This window comes from Akebia trifoliata, chromosome 2, assembly GCF_017979445.1.
Source record: "Akebia trifoliata isolate Shusen 1 chromosome 2, ASM1797944v1, whole genome shotgun sequence".
NCBI classification, from domain to species: domain Eukaryota; kingdom Viridiplantae; phylum Streptophyta; class Magnoliopsida; order Ranunculales; family Lardizabalaceae; genus Akebia; species Akebia trifoliata.
Window position 1 is genome coordinate 15,807,437 of NC_141376.1, and position 6,517 is coordinate 15,813,953.

Here is a 6,517-nt window from a genome sequence, read left to right on the forward strand (position 1 = left end):
CTCTTTGGAAATTATCAGGAGATATTTATAATAAAAAAATAAAAAAATGATCAACTTTTGATGAATTTACGATTCCGGCTCCCTAATCATTTTAATTATCAAAACGTGAATAATATAGAATTCATAGGTTTTAATTCGACTATTTCGCATCTTTGAAATAATAGTCATTTTTTTCTGAATTTTTTTATAACGAAAACTGATTGTTCAAGCTTTGATAATTAAAATCAACAGTGAGCTGAAATGGTAAATAACTCCTTTTCAACTCGCGCAATAGTAATTCACCCGATCATCAAGAGTCGTGCTTCAGTAACATTGAAAATGAAATCGTTTGGGACATTGGTGTGCACAGAACCATAGATGTTTCTCTGACGTATCTCGATGAAAAGCATCTATGATCATTTAGACACATCCACGTCAGCAATGTCTGAAACGATGTCCCTTTCACTGTTACTTCAGCATTTTCCTTCATCAAACGAGCATTCTGTACGATGGCCGAGCTTTTTTTTATCTTTCTTAATTAATTTATTTTTATCAAATGAACTCCAAGCACAATATCAAAGATTTAAGACACAAGTTTTCGACCTTAAATCTTCACCAAAAACCCTACCAATCCACAAAGGCCTACCAACCCATTGTTTCAAAGTTGCAGAAATGCTCAGATTTGAAAGAACTGGAATCTATTTATGCCACAATGATCAAAAGCAAGGCTCACCAAGACTGCTTCTTTATAAACCAATTCATTGGTGCTTGTTCTACCTTTCGTCGAATGGATTTCGCTACTCTAGCTTTTACCCAATTGCAAGATCCCAATGTTTTTGTATACAATGCAATGATAAGAGGCTTTACTCAATGTTCTTCCCCAATTCAAGCAATCGAATTTTACTTGAAAATGTTCAAAGATAGAATTTCTCCAACAAGTTTTACATTTTCTACTTTGATCAAAGCATGTACACGAGTAACTGCAATGAATTTTGGCAAATCTGTTCACAGTCAAATTTGGAAGAATGGGTTTGAATCTCATGTCTTTGTTCAGACTGCTTTAATTGATTTTTACTCAAATTTGGATGAAATTTGTGAATCTCAAAAATTGTTTGATGAAATGCCTGAAAGAGATATGTTTGCATGGAGTACGATGTTATCGTGTTACGCCCGTGTTGGAGATTTGAGTTCTGCCAGCCGATTGTTTGAAGAGATGCCAGAAAAGAACATTGTGTCTTGGAATGCTTTGATTGCTGGTTATGCGAGGTTGGGTCATGTTGACTCTGCGTCGGCCTTGTTTAATCGAATGCCTTCAAAGGATTTGATCACTTGGACCACCATGATAATGTGTTATTCTCAAAACAGAAAATTTAAGGATGCCTTGCGAGTCTTCGAAGAGATGAAGACCAAAGGGGTCACTCCCGATGAAGTGACCATGTGCACTGTTATTTCAACATGTGCCCATGTAGGAGCTCTTGAATTTGGAAGAGAGATACATCAATATTTAATGTGGAACAGATTCAATCTCGATGTCTATATTGGGTCATCGTTGATTGATATGTATGCAAAGTGTGGGAGCATAGAGAGATCTCTTGTGGTCTTCTTCAAGTTACGGGAAAAGAATTTGTTTTGTTGGAATTCAATCATTGAAGGGCTTGCGGTCCATGGGTATGGAAAAGAAGCATTGGAAATGTTTAGGAGAATGGAAAGAGAGAAGATTAAGCCAAATGGGGTTACCTTTATTAGTATCCTTAGTGCTTGTACTCATGCGGGACTAATCAAAGAAGCTCGTAAGAGGTTTCTTAGCATGAGCCATGACTATTTGATTTCTCCTGGAATAGAGCACTATGGATGCATGGTCGATCTTCTTTGCCGAGCTGGTTTGCTTGAAGATGCACTAAATTTAATAACAACCATGACAATGGAACCAAATTCTGTTATATGGGGAGCTATGTTGGGTGGGTGTAAGCTTCGTGGAAACTTGGAGATTGCTCAAGTTGTTGTGGAGAAGTTGATGGATTTGGAGCCAAATAATAGTGGATATTATAATCTTCTAGTTAACATGTATGCCGAAGCGAATTGTTGGGGTGAGGTTGCGAAGGTTAGGGCTACCATGAAGGAACGAGGGGTGCAGAAGAAGTGTCCTGGGACTAGTTGGATTGAAATTGATGGGAAGGTTGAAGAGTTTGTAGCTTCGGATAAGTCTCACCCCATGTCAGGTGAGATTTGCGCACTTATGACTGAATTGTATGGGCAGCTAAGGCTTGTAAATTATGTACAATGTGAGGACTGATTTGTAGATCTTAAGTAAAACTTTCACTCCAAATGTAACTTCATTCTAATTTTCAAATGGTTCAAGTTATGCCTAAGAGTCATTCAACTTGCAATTTCTTTGTGGCATTACGATTCAAAGTTGTTCAAACTATCATTGAGAAAAAAAAAAAAAAAAACTACATTCAATTTCTCATCTTTTTCAACAAAAATTCAGGTTTTTGCAAATGGGTTTCTGTCAAAGAGAGAGAATCTTAGCCCATTAATCTTCTTCTCAACATAGAATTAGAAAACTGAAACCAAATCTCAGGTTTCAGTAAATGGGTTCCTTGTAAACAAAAGCAATATAGCAATTGCTCATAATATGTTGAATCCTGGAAGTAGTAAACTTACCACTAGACCTCAAGTTGATGCATATAAATTTTATTAATATACAGATAAAACTAGTAACAACACCTTTGATAAGAGATCTCGACATGCTGATCGCTTTCTAGTTGCGATCCTTCATTTAGACCATCGTACCCTACTCAAATTACATGAAGTCGCTCGATTCCTTTGGACAAGACTGATACATGAGATATTGCAATCTTAATGAGACTCATATCCTAAGACTCAGATATTGCAACTTTTGCTAGCTGGTTATCTTTGGTCAAGTCTATTTATTCTGAATTTGTTACATCCAACATTTTAGAACATGTAGCAATAGACAAGGAAGGGAAGAGGCATAATGGTAACTTTTAAGACGATGTAAGTAAACAAAAATATGCTTGAAAATGCAGCTATGAATACAAATTTATAGTGAAGATATTTGTTAATTAAATGCAACTATTAATGCAATTATTGCACAAACTTCAATACATATTATCAAATTGATGGTTTGTAAACAACTTGCTCGTAGTGGACACTACAGTTGCTTCTGATAATATGGGTTCTTCAATCATCTTTCATAAGCCTGTACGACATTAAGGTTCGAAAGACCTTTTAATCCACCTAAGCTCTTCAGCCACTTCGATCATCACCGGTCTGTTCTCTACGTTCATTTCTCTACATCTCAGTGCAAGTTCAGTAAATGCTAGCAATTGTTGCTCAATTACTCCTTCTGATGAAATTGTAGGTGCAATGATATCGCTAAGATGATCGTTTTCTATCGAAGATATAATATAATCAGGCTGCATAAGACCATCAGCTAAACTTCTGGAATGATTGCATGACAATCCTGTTAAAAGTTCCAGTAGAAGCATGCCAAAGCTATAAACATCGTTCTTCTCTGTTACTTGATGTGTCATGAAGTATTCGGGGGCCATGTATCCACAAGTCCCTGCCAATACTTCCGTTTGCACTTGTGTCTGACCTATGGGAATAGATACCGAAAGACAAAAATCTGATAGTTTGGCAACATAGTTTTGGTCCAAGAGAATATTAGAGGGCTTTATGTTCCTATGCACGATGCATTTGGGATTGGCATTATGAAGATAAGTTATTGCATCCGCAATTTCGATAGCAATCCTCAACCTACTATGCCATGGTAATAGCTGACTTGTCGAAGTGCCAACATTCTCATATATATGTTGGCTGAGAAGTCCATTAGAACAAAATTCATAAACTTGCACCGGAACTTGTCTCTCTAAACAACATCCCAAGAGCTTCAACACATTTTTGTGATTCATATGTGAAGTAATGGCTATTTCATTGAAACACAAATCTTGATGACGTACTGTGCAGTTGGACATGACCTTAACAGCAATAATAAAGTCATCATCGAGAATTCCCTTGTAGACAGAATAGAATCCATCTCTATGCAGCATTCGGTCCCTGGCATAGTTGTCTGTTACCTTCTGAAGCTCTTTTTGAGAGAAGATCCTAAAGGTGTCACGTAAAGTGATTGGCTCATCTAATACTTGACCTCCATTCTCCACAGAGGATGTATCTTTTATTCGTAACCTGAAGCAACCCCACATTGTACTTCTACTACTGTGTGAAAGACAAAAAGCTATTATTATTTATGGATGAATGAAGGGATTACATGAAAAATATATGATGTTTTCTTTTGTTGTGAAAAATATAAAACCCAAGATACTTACATGTCTTTTCAAAACTAATCATGGTGGCTAAATATTTTTATTTTATTTTATTTAGTTGCAGTATCCTCACCTTAGGTGAGACTAGTCTACCTGGGGCCATACGCACCATCCCACCCTGTCACGTGTTACAGCGTAAGTATACTTTACATGGCGGGGCATATAGAGATTCAAAGTCACGGCCTGGGGAGCAAACCCAGTCATGCCTTACTATCTCAGCTAACCCCTGGTGGGTATGGTGGCTAAATATTCAAAAGCACGCAACAAAGACATTGAAGATGTCTAGGCTATAAACCCTAGATGTTCCTAACATACCCTTGACCATGGTCCTATCAAATAGATTAATATTAAATGACCTAAGTACCCTCATCTTCAAACTACATTAAATTAGAACAAAAAAATCCTTAGATATTTCTCTCTTGCAGAACCAGTCTTTATCTTCAATATCTCTACGTGAAAAAAGGGGCAAATTTGACGCCCAGTCCGTCGAATTTAGCCCTTCTTTCCCATAGTGTTTAAACGAATCACATTGAATTTACCCCTTTTTTCATATAGTCTATCCTTTGTCTTCAACATTCAAACCTGGACAAAATTCACAATGGCAATGGATTATTTTGAATCCCCAGATATTGAAGATCTAGGCCAAAAACTCAAGAGGGTTAAGGTGTTTTCATATTTTTTTCAACATGGTGGTGCTCTTATGCTGTGGAAAAAGTGCTACATAGTGCCTAATTAAAGACGAGGTTTGACAGGTTAAAATTAATTTCCTCAAGAAGTTAGAGGTTTGAAGAAGATAGATTTTGACTATAGGTTGAATATGAGGGCTCGTTTTCCTCAGTCAATCACATTCTGATTCATTGTTCGTTTTCCAGAGTTATATGGATGTTTTTCTTATCTCGGTTCCAGATGGATTGGGTTTTTCCTCTATCTTTCTTTGAGCTTCTGGAGGGGTGGAGATTCAATATATTTTTCTCTAGAAAGAGACTTCTTTGGGCTATCCTTCCGTTTGCTATTACTTGGGGCCTTTGGAGAGAGCGCAACAACAGAGTTTTCCAAGGCAAGGAGAGCTCGTCTCATTCAGTGATCTTAGAGATTTTGGGATTACTCTTTCTTTGGTCCAAGTTGAAGAAAGATTTCGAGGGAGTTAGCTTCGAAGATTTTGTTTTTAATTGGGAAATCATGTGTGGCGCTTAGCCCCCCGTTGTTTTTGTGTTTTTTTGCTTTCTTTTTTCTTCGCTTTGTTGTTTCTCCTTCCTTGTTGTTTGGGGGCTACCTCAGCCTCCTTATCTTCTTTTATTTAATACAAGTTATATTTATCAAAAAAAAAAAAAAAAAATGAGGGCATTTAGATCATTTTCAGTAGGTCTTCTAGTGCAAACTAAGGTAATGGGTATATCGATCCAACTCATAAATCAGTGGGGTATTCAATTTGATTTTTGGATTCAAGTTGACTTATCCAATGTATTTTATTTTGAAAGACAAATTATAAACTGACTCGAAAAAAGCCACCCAATATTCACTCCCTACTGTTGATGTGTGCACAGAGTCATAGATCTTTTCTTTGTGTATCCTGAATGAAAAGATGTACGTTTTTGTGCACATACCATGTCAGTGAGTGAATTTTGGGTGGCTTTTTTCAAGTTGGATTATGGTGACAGTTTATGAAAATGTGAGTCAATAAAATCTGGCCAAGTCATTGTTTTTTGTAAACGCAGGCGTATCACAAATATAAATTCCACCCTCCGCCCTGCTTCCAACAACATCACCATCTTATGATATGCTATGGTACTCAAGATCCACTACATGAAAAAAGGGTAAATAAATTCAACGCCAAAGTCTCTCGAATTTGGCTAAATCAAAGTAAATTTGATGGATGTTGGTATCTAATTTAACCCTTTTTTTCAGGTAATTAGAAGTCAAGAAGAAGGGAAAAAAAAAAAATTGAAAAAAGAAAAGAAAATTAGTGTTGTTACCTGTGGGTGAATATCTGCCACCTCTCTCTCTCTCTCTACATGCAGCAAAAAACAAGCTTTTAAGAGTTTGGAAGATATTTCCAAGAGAAGATTACTTGTGACAATTGAACCCCGATCAGCAATGGAAAACGTAGAATTGAAATTGGCAAAAACAAGGGGCCGGCCGTTAAATAATTAAAAAACTCTTTCTTCACGTACTAAGGAAAGTTTTGGGAC

At 36.7% G+C, this 6,517-nt stretch overlaps 2 pseudogenes across 4 annotated transcripts; one reads left to right on the forward strand and one right to left on the reverse strand.

Annotated features, from left to right (window-relative positions):
- Positions 1-487: 487 nt before the first annotated feature.
- LOC147409773 (pentatricopeptide repeat-containing protein At1g06143 pseudogene) lies at positions 488-2,396 on the forward strand (annotated as a pseudogene).
- Positions 2,397-2,966: 570 nt separating this feature from the next.
- On the reverse strand, positions 2,967-6,517 carry LOC147409774 (wall-associated receptor kinase-like 1 pseudogene; annotated as a pseudogene). Of its 4 annotated transcripts, XR_015175384.1 has the most exons (3): positions 6,302-6,517; positions 4,868-4,910; positions 2,967-4,221 (listed from the first exon to the last, which is right to left on the reverse strand). The product of XR_015175384.1 is annotated as a wall-associated receptor kinase-like 1 pseudogene, transcript variant X4 (transcript). The 4 variants fall into 4 exon arrangements; XR_015175383.1 differs by lacking the exon at positions 4,868-4,910 and having other exon boundaries at positions 2,967-4,215; positions 6,302-6,516; XR_015175382.1 differs by lacking the exon at positions 4,868-4,910 and having other exon boundaries at positions 2,967-4,218; positions 6,302-6,516.